At 42.5% G+C, this 17,592-nt stretch overlaps 1 long non-coding RNA gene across 8 annotated transcripts; it reads right to left on the bottom strand.

Annotated features, from left to right (window-relative positions):
* Window positions 1-200: 200 nt before the first annotated feature.
* LOC136546049 (uncharacterized) lies at window positions 201-3,880 on the bottom strand. Of its 8 annotated transcripts, none has more exons than XR_010781237.1 (9): window positions 3,515-3,880; window positions 3,296-3,394; window positions 3,081-3,191; window positions 2,558-2,657; window positions 1,646-2,118; window positions 1,283-1,325; window positions 1,030-1,089; window positions 879-935; window positions 201-431 (listed from the first exon to the last, which is right to left on the bottom strand). It is a non-coding gene; the product is annotated as an uncharacterized lncRNA (long non-coding RNA). The 8 variants fall into 8 exon arrangements; XR_010781235.1 differs by having other exon boundaries at window positions 1,283-1,764; window positions 1,896-2,118; XR_010781234.1 differs by having other exon boundaries at window positions 1,283-2,118; window positions 3,292-3,394.
* Window positions 3,881-17,592: the final 13,712 nt, after the last annotated feature.

The raw sequence follows: 17,592 nt of genomic DNA, 5'->3' as shown, positions 1-17,592 counted from the left end.
TAGGCAATTGCCATGTTCACGTTTTGGTTGCTATAAGGTGCAGTCTCTATTGCTACGTGGAGTGTCCGTTGATATAGGATATATTACCACAAAAAATAGGGTTGCCAATAGCCACTTTTACAACGCTTTTGGTTTGGTGCCACTGGATAATATTGCAGCACCATTAATTAATTAGATACTCGATAGACATCAACAAAGCATTTGTATAAAGCCATTAAATCAAAATATTAACTTATATAATTTGTTCACATCTGGAATTAAACGATCCAAAAATTCAAACTCAGGCTACATACACATTATTGAAACAAAGATATCCAACACATTTGTTTCTAAACCAAAATATCTAAGATGCATAGACACCACTACAGCTTCGCTTGGCTTGGCCTGGCCTGATTTGGACCATCCCATCATTCGTGTGCTCCACTCAAACTCTATGTCATGAAATAAAGAGCATTGACATTTGACATAGGCGTCACTTTTCAGTACAGTGACATTGCAAATCACATTTTCATAAGGATATGTAATTGTCATAGGAAATAAAGCTACAAAAATCACCGATATATTTATCGGTCTTACATTCCTTTTGTTTGATCATCTCTTAGCCAAAACATCACTCAATTGTTTTGAATAAATATAATTCGTTGTAGAATTCCATTCTTTGTTTTGGGAAAATTTTCAGTTAAGATTACTTCTAGTGTGTCGCTTAGAGGTACTATAGGTTACAGGCATTCATTACACATAACAGTGCTCAGATAGTCAACAAGATTTCCAGTGATAACATGTACCAAACTGTGTGATAAGCACAAAGATCATGTTTACCAATAACAAGAGGCAAGTTTGAGGTAGCCAAATAAGAAAAACATGTGCAATGAGCATACCAGTAGCCTGAGCAGAATGGAACTTTTGGGCCTGGGATATTAGCATACATGGCTCCCCTGAAAACAGAATTGATTTAAAAGATGCGTTAGAGAAGAAATATGAGTACACAAGGATACACTTGTAAATGGATCACATTTGAACACAAATAACCTTCTGTTGTCTTTCCCTTTCCAGTTTCACTTCCTCCACAAAGCTATTGCGCTCAGCGACCTGCAGGATGGAACGACAGCAAGTTCGGGAATTCTATTACTGAAATATAACAACAGCCGCCTCACGAATTCCATAAAGCTATTCCACTGAAATAATGCTACTTAGAATATTACATGATCTCTGTAAGCCTTGATTAGGCAAATGCTTGCATACTTCTTATATTAAATGGAGGTACAAATTATAACACACTGACCTTTCTATTTAGTTGCTTGTAGCAATAGCTAGTATCCAACCACCTTAAATTTCAGAAAAAAAGGCTGAAATATTGTGCAGTCACTTGGAAAAAGGCAAGGAATTTAGGGACAAACACAGAAATAAAGAATATTTAGCACAAGACTAGTAGTAATTCATAGCATCTTTGTACCAGATAGCAACCATTACTTAAAACAAAATATCAACTATTATCCTATGATATGCATCTATTTTACATTTGAGCAAATGCTGGCTAACAATATCAAACAATGGAGAGCGATAAAATTTAACTGATGGTAAGAAAATAGAATTTCAGTGCTGCTACTAATAATAGATATTATCAATCTTTGGAGCTGAAAAATACATGGGTGCTTCCTCTTTTCTGTTGATATGCTCGTTAGATCGCTGCTGCATCCAAGTAGATTCTGTATCTCATGAGAAGATTCAAAGTGCTTCTCATTTTTGTAAAATAGGACTTCAGATCTTCATGTCATTTTAAGGAAAAGCAGTGTCACTATCAAAATTTGTGAATCTTATAGTAGAATAAAAAATAATAAAAACGGTTTTAATGTAGGGAAAATAACATTTATATGATATACATGTCACTTCACTACCTTAAAAATCTTATTAAGGCCCCGTTCGCTTGGAGGAATCTGGAGGAATTTGTGAGAGGACAACACTGTTCCGGATGAAAAAAGAAGCGGATCAAGCCGGGTTTAAGGGCACGCGAACGGGGCCTAAAAGGGTAGACAACCTCAATTTCTTGAGTTGCATCAATAATCTGACAGAGAACATTTCCAGAACTCTCGATTTAACCCGTGGTCTTGAGTAGCTTTCCTGTAGCAGTTATATAAAATCAAATAAACATGGATTCATATAGACAAATGAACCTCAATTATTTTTCTAGTGTGCAAAAATTCCACTTTTAGACACCATGGGAACTGTATAGTAAAGATTGTGGGCTTTGTGATATTGGACCTTCTTGGCGTATCAAGCAGGCCTTGCAACTAACTTTGCAACCAATCTGCTGGCTATGGCAATTTGTTCTTTGACAAAAAATTTATATTGTGTCATTGAGATTGAGTAGGTTTGTGCCAACACTCTCACGGTGCAACTGGTCAGCACAACACGCCAAAGAAGCGGTTGGCTGAGCCAGCCCGGGTTCGAGTCACGGCACCAGCTTCTTAAGATGAAAATCAGGGGGACATCTCTCCCCCTGGTCAAATCTTTTTTAGATTGAGTAGGTTTGTAGCATCATGCGCACATGCATAATCACCTTATGTACATGAGGCGTCCTGATTTGCTTTGATGTATCAGCTGCCTCAGCTTCCCAGGGTTGCAATGACGGAGGCAGCAGTGGCGTCCCTGCCCATCCCCTGATACAGCCAGTGCAACGCACACAAATCAGGGAAAGTGGAAGAGATAAAACAAACAATAATTAAGCAAATGTATATTTAAAAGGACAGCTGCAACAAGGCATGAGTAGTTTAGAAATTTCTAAATTGAGTGAATATAAGATGCAATATGTTTGTCTTGGTTATGCAGACAGGTTCTATAAATATCAAAATTGTTTTCTCTACTGAATACAGCACATGCTATACATGGTGACTAAGTGCCTATACTGCTCAGAAAAGTATGTTCTAAACTAAACTGTTTAGTATGGATGATCTAATTCTAGGAGTTATTTATGTGCCTTGAGAGTAGTGTTATCCCCAAATAATTCTTCTTGTATTTAACGAAGGTAAATTTGCTATGCAGAAAACTGAGGCATAGTGTAAAATAAGTAGTCACAGTCTCACAGATAGGTTAGTAAACACTGATTAAGTAAGCTGCCTCTTAACGCTTCTACATTTTTTGTTTTCCGCATCCAATTTCCAGCAGACGAGCACCCACAACTGAATTTTCAATTCCTATGAGATAAAGCAAAATGTCCAACAATAATTAGCATAAACCTAGAGAGAGAAAAAAAGAAGATGAACATCCTTTACTACTGAAACTCGCAATGGACACCAACCTTCGTGGCCCAGCCAATGCAGCTGCACTGCATCTGAACTAGAGTTAGAATTCCTGGCATCCCTCCTGTCAGTTTAATAAGCAAATCCATCTGTCATGCCTAAATGAAAGAACCACCGAAAGAATAAGGTGAACTGACCGTCCCTATGGTAGGGCCAGAGGGACTCAATATCGACTGAAAAGTAAAATAGATCGACAAAATCAGGCATAAGCATCGCACCTGAACTAGAGAGGCGGGAAATGGGCTCGAGCGACGGAGGAGGGAGGAGGACGCCATTGATGTCGTACGTCTCCGTGCGTCTTGGTATGGCCGTGCTTCGGCTACACCTTCGTCGGCCAGGCCCCGCCACCAGAGCAACTCACCGCGTCGAAGGGGAGCAACAGATGAGAAACCGCCGGTGTTGCCCTTGATGAGGAGGACGTTGCTGCGGGACATCTGCCAGCACGGAGCCACGGTGGCCTAGAGCGGAGACGGCGTAGAGGTGCCTATTGGAGCCTATAGACAGGCGGCGGCGCCTAAACGAGAGGGGAAATAATGGAGGCCCTCCTCGTTGCGACTAGGGTTGAGAAGATGGAGAGACCGGGATTAGATAGGGAGGAGATCACAACTTTTATTTTGACTATTTCTCAGTCCGGTTAGAAAATTTAAATTTCAAATATAATTTTTGTTAAATAGATGATTTCAAACTAAAAAGTTATCATCTGTAATGTTGCATAACTTTTTAAGATCTACAACTTTCGTGTCGGTCGTTTCTCCATCCAATATCCTTAAGAACAACTACACACTCACTGATGACTATAAAGCACATGGATTGCTTTGGTATTAACTTGTATAAAATCTTGCGAAACAAATATTTCAGCAACAAAATGACTTCAACTAAACAAGTTGTGAACTATAAAGTTGCATAACTTTTGAGATTTATAACTTTTGTTTTGAGGCTTCTCCATCCAAGATCCTTAACTACCACTGCACATTCACTTGTGCTATGAAGTATATAAACTCCTTTGGTATTAACTCTATACGATCTTACGATACACATCCAAACGACCACAAATAAAATATATTTAAATTACACAGTTATAGGTCTCGAAAAGTACTACAACTTTGATATAAAGTTCATCTTCATCGGACAAAACGAGAAAGTTATAAAGTTTTTCGTACATATCACTGCCGGTTGAAATAAAAAACCGACAGCGATGACCCAATATCACTGTCGGTTCAAAGCAAAAAAACCGATAGTGATAGGAACTAACAGTGATGACCCAAATATCACTGCAGGTTGGTCCTATCCAATGCAGGTTCATGCTAAAAACGACAGTAATGGGCTGGCAGCCACTATCGTTGCCGGTTTATAAGAAATCGACAGTTATGGCCAAACAATGAAAGTCAAGTCTACAGTAGTGTTTTAAACCCAACTTATAATTCAAATTTGGATTAATTCTAATAAGTAGGCACAAAAACAATAAAATATTGAAACATACGCCCCTAAGTAAAATAATAAAGTTTACACTGTTCCGGCTGATTTGTTATGAGAGAAAAATACGGTTCCGGCTGAAAAAAACAAGCTGAAAATGACGGATTATAAGAGAAGCGAATAACAGCTGATGTTATGATCTCTTGGGTCGACTCAAGTCGTCCTATACTTCTCTTTAGATAGATGGCAGGTAAATTCTTGGGATATTATTATTGTTAAATGAATTGAATTTTTAAGCATGTGTTGATCTTTAGAAAGATTTGTGACTTGACTTTTTTTTCAAATGTTGCAGAGAAGAAGAAACTATCGTGTTTTCGACATTTCCAAACTTAACACATACAAAATAATTTATACTCCAATTTTAAAACATTTGATTTAGGAGAACCTCAAAACATTAGTTATTCCTTTTACTTATTTGATTTAATGATTTGTCTGGTTATGTGCTGCCATAGCATTAGCACGGGCACTATACTAGTTTACATGAATTGTCCTGAATAAGATACACTAGGGTGGTGTCTTGAAAGCTATGTTCAATCTCAAAGTAGTGTGATGTTCACTACGAAATGGGTTAACGGAGGCGGATATTGCAGCCGCCTCCAAATCAATGGTCACGGTTAATCGTGACATAATGAAGGCGGGTGTTTTCCTTTCTACTAATGTGTTTTTCTTTCTTTGTTTTGCAGTATGCAACATAGATTTAACTTAATTTTCAGACTGATACACAGAGCCATGGGTGCTTGCCTTGCTGGGGGCTGGGAGGGACCATCACCCCAAGGACATTCTGCAGTCTAGGAATAAAGAATATGGCTGATAAACATATATGAACTGGTATATGTACTGTGCAGATTTGAAGTGGGTGATGCTTGAATGCATAAGGGTCGTTTGCCTAAAAAAAGAGAAAAGTCTTGTTGATCTTTGGAATCATGAGTGATAGGTTGGCCTTGGTATATGTTGGTTTCTGATAATATTGTAACCTTCTAACACTTGGTTAATCAATTAGTCATGTGTTAGTTCATCATCAACTATAATTTTGTCATTTTTTTGAAACAAATATATTTTTATCTTTGATGTGGTACAAGTGCAAATTTTAATTATCAAGATCTTGATTTTACTTTGGCTACAAAACATCTTGTGCATTTTTTTTCTCCTATTGCAACTCACAGGCAATCACCTATTATACTTATATGAAATCAACTTCAAACTGTGATGATCCATAGAAGGGCTTGGTTCATATTTGTGGGCTGAACTATATTGGGTCGCAACATGGACTTGGCCAAGTTGGAGATTGCTTCTAAATATTATATTACATGGGATTGTTTTCAAAGATCATTATAAATCAAAGTGCTAGAAACCATGCTGTCTCAAGAACTTGCCATATACGATGTTACTTGGCTTCTCGCCGGAGCCTGGTGATGATCGGCGTCGGTGTTTCCATGTCCCCTAGGGCGCTGCCGTTTGGAGTTGGGGGGTGCTAGCCGATGGAGAGGGATAATCACGTAAGTTGCTGCTAGGAATCGGTTTATTTGCAGGCCTGGGTCTCTTTGCTATACCGAATGCTCACTAAGCAGAAGTGTTTTCTACAGTAGCATATTACAACGACACTAAAATTATAGCAACCAAACCTAGCTGTGGCAATAACAACATACTATTGCATCGCTTTAGATATTTAGTTGCAATAAACATCTACCTATTGCAATGGTCGTGAGAAATATTACAACCAACTAAAACTATGGCAATAGCAACAAACTATTGCATCGTCTTAGAAATTTAGTTGCAATACACGGTCTACCTTTTGCAACGGTCGTGTGAAATATTACAACCCAACACAACTGTGGCAATAGTTTCAAGCAATAGCAACACTTTTTCTATATGGTTGCAAGAGCACCAGATAGATGCAACGCCAATCAATACTAATGCAACTAAATGTCATCGTGGCAATATTTTAAACCTATAGCAACACTTTTCAAAAAAGGGTTGCTATAGGTCTCACCTCTTGCAACATCGAACGTAAAAATTGTAATGCACTATTTTTGTGGCAACACAGTCCCCCTATTGCCATATTTTTGGATAAATATTGCAAAACACACCCCTATTACAACACAATTTATGGTGATGCGAATGGGTCAAGTGGCAATACGGTCAAAATCTTGTATTGGTTTTGTTGTTTTTTTCAATACCTTAGAACCTTCATGTGTCCCTATATTTTTTTCAATACTTTGGGACCTTCATGTGTCCCATTTTTTTAATTCTTTTTGCATAGCCTTTTTGTCTCTTTCTAGAAATATGCTAGGGACATCATATTTAGAGCATGGAGTATTTATTTGCTGGTGATGGGAACATGTTTTAGCGTATTCCCAGTGTAGGAATACCTATTTTATGTGGCATGTACGTGAGTTTTGATCTTGGGTTTATGAAAAATCTCTCAACAGGGGTCACAAAACTTGATCAAACTCAACACAAAGTAAGAGGCATATGTGGAAGTTTTTTTTCTGTCATGTATGAGCATATATGGCCTTGGTAGGTATTGGTATATCATTCAAGGAACATGCTATTTGAATTTTGTTTTGTAAAGATAAACCCCCAGCACTTTGCAAGAAAGAGCAAGCGTCATGTCATCCTACTATATCTGATTCATCGATTACTTAGATAAAGTGGGGTCCCTATGATAAGTGTTCACAATTTTTAGGAATATTAGCGAGGAATAAAGAGTATGCAAACTTTTAATCATAGGAAGATATGGAGATGGAGTGATCACTTTGTAGTTTATCTCAAAATTTGTTCAGTTTTAAATTCTTATTGTTCTAAGTATGGAGAGAGAGAGAGAGTGAGTTGCACAAACCGAAGTTTTGAACATGGCGATCTTTTTGTGCAACTGAGTTGGAGGAGAGTGTGGCGCCTCCCCCACACATGTTTCCTTACATATCATATTTGTAAACAAAAGAAAACACAAAAACAAGTGTAGGCAACAATTCTACTAAAAATCTTTATTGAATTTGAGATGTACTTATTTTGAGTTAGGGAATTTGTTAAAAGCAATTAATTTTATTACATCTATTTTTTCTTTGGGATTATAAGAAGGCTCCAAGAAAACTTTTAATCGTTGATCGTTTACCTTAAAAGCATTACCTTCGTCGTCTTGAATTGTGATCGCACCATGTCATGAAGTGTTGACGATGGTATACGGTCCTTTCCACTTGCTTCGAAGTTTTCCTTCACCGAAGAGCTTGACCTTGGAGTTGAATACAAAAACTGTCTCCTTCCTTGAACTCTTTTTGCTTGATTCGGTGATCGTGCCATCTTTTGGTTCTTTCATTGTAAAGTTTGGCACTATGGTAAGCCTTCTCTCTCCATTCTTCTAGCTCGGCAATTTGCTTTTGTCGGTTTATGCCGGCTAGTTTTACGTCCATGTTCTAGCTCTTTATTGTCCAGTGAGCTCTATGCTCTAGCTCGACTGGTAAGTGGCAACTTTTTCTATAAATGAGCTGGTATGGTGACATGCCGATGGGGGTTTTGTAAGCTGTCATGTATGCCCAAAGTGCATCAGGTAGCTTGTCCTTCCAGCCTTTCCCCATCTCATTAACTATTTTCTACATGATGTTTTTGATTTGTTTATTTGAAGTTTCTACCTGACCACTTGTCTAAGTGTGGTAAGGGGGTGGCAATGTTGTGCTTTGCTCCAAGCTCTCTCAAAAAGTTTCGGAAGGTCTTATCAATTAAATGAGATCCTCCATCACTTATGACCATTCTAGGTGTTCCAAAGCGAGGGAAGATCACTTCATGGAACATCCTTCGGGCATGCTTGGCATCAGCAGCTCTGCATGGTAAGGCCTCCACCCATTTGGATACATAGTCAACGGAGACAAGGATGTATTCGCTGTCATGAGAATTTGGGAATGGTCCCATGAAGTCAATGACCCATACATCAAATATCTCTGTTTGCAAGTTGTAGTGTAGGGGCATTGCATTGCAAGCGGGTGATGCTTCCTTGCAGCTGGCATTTCCGACATCTTCAGATGAATTCTTTGGTGTCTTCATACATCGTTGGCTAGAAGAACCCACACTGCCAGATTTTGGCTTGTGTGTGGAATACTCCGTAATGGCCTCCATATGGTGTTGCATGGCATTTCTCGATGATTTGTAGTCCTTCTGTTGTTGGCATGTACCTCCTCAATAGGCCATCAGAGCACACCCTGTACAGGTACGGGTCATCCCAAAGGTGATGTCTGCTTTCTGTTTGTAACTTTTTCTTGTTCTCCCCTGGTGGTAGGTATCCTGCGACCATGAAATTCACAATGTTCACAAACCATAGGTTGGAGTCCATCACCTTCAATAGCATGTCGTCGCGTAGGAAGTCATTTATTGGTAACTCCTGCATGTTAGTGACTTGCATGCATGACAAGGAAACAAAAGAAGGAATGTTTCAACCGGAGGTTGTGCTGGTGCTTCCTCCTTGGGAAGGTCTATGGTCTCACCTAAGTCGTCCTCCTCTTCAATGAAGAGTTTGGCATGTTTCTCTAAGGCCAACTCGGGAGATTCAAAGGGCAAAATAGACATGACCTCCTCGGGTAGTTTTCAATAGGGAAGAGATTCTACCACCGAGTTTTTAGCACGAGTGATTGGAATGAAGAAAGTGTCTCTCCCCAACTTTATGTCTAGGTCCCCTGATGTGGATGGCTCTATGAAGAATTTCTCTAGGGGATGCCCTATCATGATGTCAAAATCTTGGATGTCAAAGACATGGAAATCAAGGGCCATTTTGACATTATCATGATGCATAGTTATGTTGTGCAGGATCCAACATCCTTCTAGGTTGGAGCATGGGGCAACCCTAAGAGATTTGTTTGTCAGAGCAAGGGGTTCAGCACCTAAGTAGGTGTGTGTGAAAGATGTGGACATGAGGTTTTCTCCGATAGTAGGATTGTAAAGTACGTCCATCATGGTTCTATAGATTTGGCATTGGATGGTTAAAGAAAGGGTGTGAATCTGAATTTCTTCAAAAGAAAGCTCTGCTTCCTCTACCCATTTGCTTCTTAGGATAGAAGTCAGCTCCGTAATGGATTCCTAGAGGAATTCTTTGTCTAGAGGGTCGAGGGGAGTGATGGGAACTAGTGGTCTCTTTTGGTATGAGTATTTCGAGGTATTTCTAAAATCTTCTTGAAATTTGTGCTTGAAAAATGGAAATTCTGAAGGTTGGAAACCTTCCTCTGGAGTTTTCAGTTTGGGTGAGGGTCTTTGAATCCGGAGTTAAGCTTCGCCAATAGTATCCTTCCTCATAGACTCCCTCTCTCTCTACTGCCTAGTCTGAATATCCCTGCACATCCCAAAGATAGCACTGAACATCTTGCGAATAGGCGAAGGAGGGCTACGACGGCGTGTGGAGGAACGTGAAGGAGCACGTGGAGGAGAAGTTGTTCCTGGTGCTGCACCACCCTGAGGTGCATCTGCCTCTACTGCCACTGCTGTTGCTAGACTAGGTGGAGGAACTCCAACCTCCGGTAGATCTGGTACTATCTTTAGAAGCTTATGCTTCTTGTCATACTCAAATGTGTGTCCTGACACTTTCTCAATCATATACATCACATATGGAGCAAATCCATAGCCCTTGAGGGGCCTCTCACCAACGCTCCTGATCTCAGACCAGATGAAGTCAAATATACTAAAAGGCTATGCATCTAGTGCCATCATGTGGAGAAGGTTCCTAGAGTAATCAACAATGTTGCCCTTGTCTCCACCCTTGTAGTCTATCATTTTCTGGAACATCCTATCTAGGTACCTGTAGGTGGGGTGAAGACCATTCACCTTCCCCACTGAGCCACCCATGTACATGTAAGCAAGTCTCTCAGGGGTAATATGCCCTCAGAGTAAATCTTCTCCTACTGAAGATCCTCCTCTAAACAACCAAGCAAAACTACAAAGGTGTCGTAGTCAACAATCAACCCTCCAGCATCCAATGCATACACTTCACATCCTACTCAACAAACAACGTAGCATAGAATTGAGCTATTACCTCAGAGTTCCAATCCTGCTAAAACTCCATGATCCCATATATACCTGTGCGCTCACAAATGGCAATGGCTTCATCAAGAGATCGCTTCTTCAATTGTCTTACATGCGTCAAATCAATCCACTAAGACTTTGCCACAATAGGGTTTCTAGAAAGAATCACACTAGTATAATAATCAAACTAAAACATAGTGCAAAACCGACGATCATATGGGCAACTCTCTTGCAAACTCCAAGGATCAATCCTCCTTTGCTCTCTAGCTATCTCAGTCATACCCTTTGCTTTGTAGTTCACTCTAGCAACATAGTCAGGTACCTGAGTGCGATGTACCTCAAGCATACCAAAGTGAATACCATGAGCTGGCTGTCCTCCCTAAGGTGGATGCTGAATTGGAGGTGTCTCCTCCTCCTTAATCTCCTACTCATCATCCAGACTGTCATCTTATGACTCTTTGTTGGTGCTCTTCCTCTTCCTAGGCTCAACTCTAAAATCAATTGTATCATCAACAAAAGAGGGGTTGATGTCACCATCATCATCTCTGTATTGTGGAGCACCCCTAGTGGCTATAGGGGGTCTCCTACTGCTCTCCTGTTGACTAAAACTGGGGTGAAGGTCCTGCTTCACCTTCTTGTGCCTCTCAAAAGCACGGTGGTCGTGCTTGGCCTTGGAGCGAGGCTCGATGTTGCCATATTTGCTACCTTGTATCCATAGTATAACAAGGAGTCTCAGATACATGCCCAAAAGATATCTCTTATTGGTTAAAATATAGAAGTAAGATTAGTTGTCTCATACTTTGCAAGCACCTTAGCCATACATAGTAACCAAGGTTTACAAGATATATTAGACAATTGATCATAGTTCTACAATTAATCACTAAAGGAAATGCAACAAAGGACGTAGAATATCTGCTCTGCTGACCTATACCGGATGACACGTCCGGTATGGGTGTGCAGCAACCATAACCGAGGGATCCTTTGTTCAATCTTTAATCAAATCAATCCAAACTTTGAGCATCTCATCTAGACCACAAATGCAGCATCTTGACCAAAGGAATTTGAAAATGAAGCACTATCCAATAGATCGGACATGTTCTAGGATTTGAAGTACCTAGGATGGGGAACTTGAAATCGACTTCAAATCCAACATGGAACTCCTTGATTCTTGATGCAGGAACACTCCAATCCTTCTCCCTTCTCCTCTCCTTCCTTATCTTTTGCTTTGACCCGGCAGCGATGGCAATGTGACTGTGGCAACAGCTGGCAGACACTGGATGGTCGGGTGCTGCAGCAACGATGTAGCACGTGAGCAAGGTGGAGGAGTAGCGGCTATGAGGGGAGACTGTCCAACTGCACGGAGGGGCTGAGCCATGGCAAGCAGAGCGTGGGAGCCAAAGCAGGGCGAGTGATGGTGGCGCTGAGCGGTTGAGATTTGGAAAGAATGAGGGATAGCAGATGAAGGCCGAAGGGGTACTGGACACTTAACCTAACTCCCCCACGGATACCTTGCGAGATCTGCCCAACTTGACCCAAATTTCATTTTCTTGATTCCAAACCCCTTCTTCATCATTTCTTAATCCAAAAATATTTGTCCTTGATCCAAATTTAAATCCAACACCTCTCTCATCCAAATGCCAAGAGTTGCTCTTCTGTTTTCCAAATATTTGGTGTATAACTGATTTTGCTTACTAGAGATGGGATTTAGTTACACATAGTATAATGTGGACTTAAGAGAACCTTGTCATGTGTGATTAGCCAATCAATCAATCAAGGGGAGCTATAATCATCACATGACAAGGCTAGGTCACAAAGACCAAGAATCAAATAGTTTTTCAACTTTACGCCACCTACACATGCTAGTTAGGGATTTTTGAAAAACATTTATCATATGTCACACAAATACACATTCTAGCATACAAAGGGCCTTAGATGCACTTTCAATGCATAAACATAAATGCATACCTTTGCCTTGAGCCCACAAGATTTCTACTGAGACAATGCATAGCATGATAATCATTATACTTACTTTATTTCTCAAATGATCATGCCAATTCATGAAATATCTTTTCATCCAAAGGACTACAAAGAATGCTCGATGAAAATGTTAGTCCACGATGGTACAAAATAGAAATATGAGCTCCCCCTCAATAAGTGCCACAAGTAATTTGAATAACTTGCCATAAGCACTTCATTCACTTATGAATATGAGAGGGTCAATTTTCTATTTTGACCAATCACAAGGTAAAATGCCATATTTAGATTGAGTTGAAGAGATGCTCACAATCCTTTGAGAAATAGTCAAATACATGCCCTTAGATACTAACTAAGTACTCTTGAAGATTTAACCATTCTTCAAAAGATTAGAATCAACTCATTCTGTCCCCTGCAATACCGGACACGTCCAGTATGTGCAGGACAGAACCAATGAGTTTTTCACTTTTGATTCCTTGTTTGACTCTTGTACTTCTTGTACACCTGCATCTCAAGAAACATATTGCTCTACTAGAGAGCCATTAAAAGCACCATATGGCAAACACTAGAATTTTTCAAAAAGTCTAGTTAGCCACTTTCAATATTTCACAAATATGCCTATTTGTGAACTATTGAACGAGTTACAAGCAAGAGTGGCTATCCTATAAGTTTTAGGTACTTGTTACCAATGGAGAAGATGAAGTAGAAATCATGATAATTTATTTTCTTTGGGTCAACCATAAGAGAGAGTATGATGAGAATTGGTTGATAGCTTTAGTGAATATTTCCAATTAGATTGCTCAAGCACCCCGAAGACTTCAACTCAACAATATCCTAAGCACACTTTGGTACCCAACTCTTATTGGGTCCTTTTGAGTAAGTCAACAAGTGCTTAGGCACCCAAATAGCCTTAGTACTAGTTTGTGGTGAATACATCATCTTGCTAGTGCTAACTCCATTCGTACCCTTCCTAAGCACGTTATCAAAACCAAATATGTTTGGCTTAGGAATGTTACCATTTGGGCAATCATAGCTTAGATGCCCCTTTCTTCTACATGCATAGCATATGCGGCCTTGATTTGCACTATGCTTGTTTTGCTTGTTGGGACACCTATCAACCATGTGCCCCATCTCATTGCATCCATAGCATCTTCTTGTTGTAGCTTGGGCTTTCTTTCTTGCCTCTTTGTTCTAGTGGCAATTTTTGGTAGGATGGCGTAACTTATTGCATGTGAGACAAGCCCTTGGCTCATCACTCTTCACTTGCTTGGCCACATTGGTAGAAGCTTTGTGTTTGGTGGCTTCAACCTTGTTGGCCCAACTCTTGTGTGGACATAGAGCCCACTCATGTCCATACAATCCACAACCATATGATAACCTTTTTCCATTTTCTTGCTCTTGGTTGCCTTAACATTGCTTGAAATGTGATTCTTTTATTGGGTTTTAGAGGAAGCAAGGTGTTAGGTTCATAAACCTAGGGTCCCCAATGGGCCCGCTTCCTAGCAAAAACTTGGCCCAGCAGACGGTGTAGCGATGATGCGTGCCTCCTGGGCCAGCCTAGTTACCTAATCAACTAGCTAGGAGAATGATCCAGTCTCTGAGCATAAGGCCTTGCCAAGGAGGGGACACAGTCTGACTCCAACCTTCTTTTCTGACCGGGGATACGCTAGACTTTTGCTCAAGATTCTTCCCCGACTGACACGGTCAGAGCCAACTAGGAACAACCGACCGGGGATGCCCGCTCAGTGAGGACCCAAGGATCAGGCGAAACAGATAAGGAAAGGCGCTCAAGTCAACCGCAATACCAAGGATCATACCCTGCCATACCCTGCACACCTACAGGGTAGTGCCACCAGGCGATGCCAGATGGGTACTATGCAACCTTCAAGATGTGACAGAACACAAACAATGTTGTGGGTGCCAACATTTGTCTTACAATATTGTAGGCGCCGACATTTACCATACTAGGCAAACACGGTGAAACCTGCCAAACATGTCTGGGCATGAACAGTATTGTGGGCGCCGACAAACATCTCATACCTAATGGCATGAGCAACAAGAGTAGGTAGCACACGTACTCTCTCTCTTTGTCTCTAACTTGTATGGCCATCCCCTTCGCCTATAAAAGGGGATGTGCTGTCTTCCAACAGGGACGGACACAAGATTCACTCTTTGGATATGGCTCTAGAGAACCTAAGCATTCAAACAGCTCCACAACTCTAGATCTCAACAGCTACATAGAGCATATGCTTCAATACTTAGCGCATGTTAGAGTACCTGTCACTCTTAACCACTTGGTTTAGAGTCCGAACGGGCCTCTAACACCCCCCTTCTTATTCCATACATGTTTGTAACCCCATAGCAAACTTTGAGCACCTAGGATTAGGAATAAAGTCACCTACCGACCGAAACTAGACGTAGAGCATGTTGCCTGAACCAGTATAAATCCTGTGTCATTGAGTGCTAGGCCACATCCGATCACAACGCATGGCAAAATTACAAATATTTACTTGTTGGTCACTTTTCACACCGATAGTTGGCACCGTCCATGGGGAGGACACCGTGCGTTCATGCTTTTGGTCATCAGATGGCCCACCTTTCCACCATCTTTGACATGGCAAGCTCAAGCGATACGATTTGCTTCGGCTCACTAGAGTTTACCACGCTCTCACTTGTTGGGATGTGGGTTCCTCCCATCTTCAAGCCACTCCAGACCTTCCTCTTTGGAAGTCTGGACTTCATCACCGACTAGCTCGGCGTACTTCACCTCTGTGAGGAGGCACTTGTCCCGATGCCCGCTAGAGGAGGAGCGCCCTCCGCTAGCCCTGGGCCACTCGATGACCTCAATGTTGAGACACCTATGCTTCGCTTCGAGCCCATGCTGGGCTCAAACTCCATGGTGAGTAGCATACATATTGTTCTATATTCACTATTTAAAACCTTCTGTCAGCTCTCTAAAGGGGCCCCGTTGTCTTCACCACGACTACCGTATGACCGGTTCCCCTATGGCCTCACATCCCCTGTGGACGCGTATGCATGGGGGGTTCAAAGGATGTTGACGCTGCCCCCTCTCACATCTGAGTACATGGGTATGGTGGGCTACGCTCCCACCTCCTTTCACGACCTCATGGATGACGAGGTCGAAAGCGACAGCTCTAGCATCAGCGACGTCATGGCTCCTGGCCACCCTTTGTCCTAGGAGTGCGCTATGATGGATGCTCTAGGACAACCACCAGTGGTGGCGGAGTCTCTATAGACTCACACCCCTCTGAACCCTCATGCGGAGGCCCTCACGCGTGCGTAGGGGCACGATGAGGAGTTACGACGAAGGCGGCAGAGCCAGCCGCCAGTTGCACTAGCACGCTCAGCGCAGCACAATGTGTCATGCATGCGTAACCTAGTGAGCAGTGCTTGGGGTTGCACCCGTTAGGTCTAGCACAACATCCTAGACGGATGGAACGACCCCCCTTAGTTCGCTCGAGCTGGCCAGAACATCGCTGTTGCGGTGATGCTTCTGCACGGCCTCCCAAGGTCGACCAACCCGTAGGGACAGGCAATCCACCGGAACCTCCAGGCGCTGGTGGAGACCGTCGCCGTTCAATAGGCAGAGAGCTCTGCATCGCAACATCGGCTCGTGGCCTCTTGCTCCATTGGGGGACTAGGGCCACACTAGTCAAATCGCTCCATCCACTCACCACTACAGTTGCTAGGAGTGGGGTAGGATGCCATAGCTGCACCACAGCCTGACTCGACACCCGCTCCACACTGACCACCTGTGCACAAATGTCTTGGGCCAAACCGTGATGCTCGTAGCATCATTAACAATCGATGGCATGCCTAGCACAATGATGATGTCTATCAGGTGGCGGCGAGAGCAGGCGGCGTGGATCTCAACCTGACTATCGAGGAGTGTGGGGACACACACCCTAGGTGTGGCGACCAACCAATCGACAGTAGCCCTAGCCTGGACGGCCTAGGGCCATGGGCCTTTGGTTGTCGCATCTAGAGAGCGTTGTTTCCATAGCGATTTTGACCACCCACCAACATTGCTAGATACACCGGGGAGACCAACCTCGATATATGGCTCAAAGACTTCTGGCTCACCTGCCGAGCTGGAGGAATGGATGATGACCACTTCATCATCTAGTACCTCCCCAGCTGCGAGGAGGAAAATGTTCGAGCATGGCTCAAATTCCTTCCACCCGACAGCATCCGTGACTGGGTGGATCTCAAGAGTCTTCGTCGGCAATTTCTAGGGGATATATGTCCACCCTAGGAATTCCTAGGACCTCAAGAGCTACCAGTAGGAGCCCAAGAGTCCTTGCGGGATTACATCCATAGGTTCTCGAAGCGGTGCAACTCCCTTCCTGATGTCGTCGACGTGGACGTCATCAATGCATTTCTCTCTAGAATAACCTTCGAAACCTTGATCCACAAGCTCAGCTATGTGAAACCCCGGACCACCCGTGACTTGCTCGACATCACCATGAACCACACCTCCAGTGAGGAGGCAGCTAGGGAAGTCTTCAGCGATGGTCGGGACAGGGGCAAGGCCAAGCATGAGGAACATGGTGAAAGCCCCTCCACACAAAGGGCAAGAAGAACAAGAAGGATCGGCACTGGCTGGCCAACCTAGCTTTGGTCACCGCAACCAATCATGCGGGCAAGCAGCCCTAGCAGGGCTAGCCTGACCACTTCAATAAGCTCATGGAGAGCCCATGCACCAACCATGCCTACCCTATGAAGAACCTCTACAAAGATTGCGAGCTCCTCAAGTGCTTTCTACGGCATGCCAGCAAGCCGAAGGAAGGGAAAGGTAAGGAGGAGGTGGCTAGGAAAGGAGGCGCGGTAG

Source organism: Miscanthus floridulus, chromosome 3 (genome assembly GCF_019320115.1).
Source record: "Miscanthus floridulus cultivar M001 chromosome 3, ASM1932011v1, whole genome shotgun sequence".
NCBI lineage: Eukaryota > Viridiplantae > Streptophyta > Magnoliopsida > Poales > Poaceae > Miscanthus > Miscanthus floridulus.
Note: the sequence above shows the minus strand (reverse complement) of the source record. Positions and strands in the feature narration are given on the sequence as shown.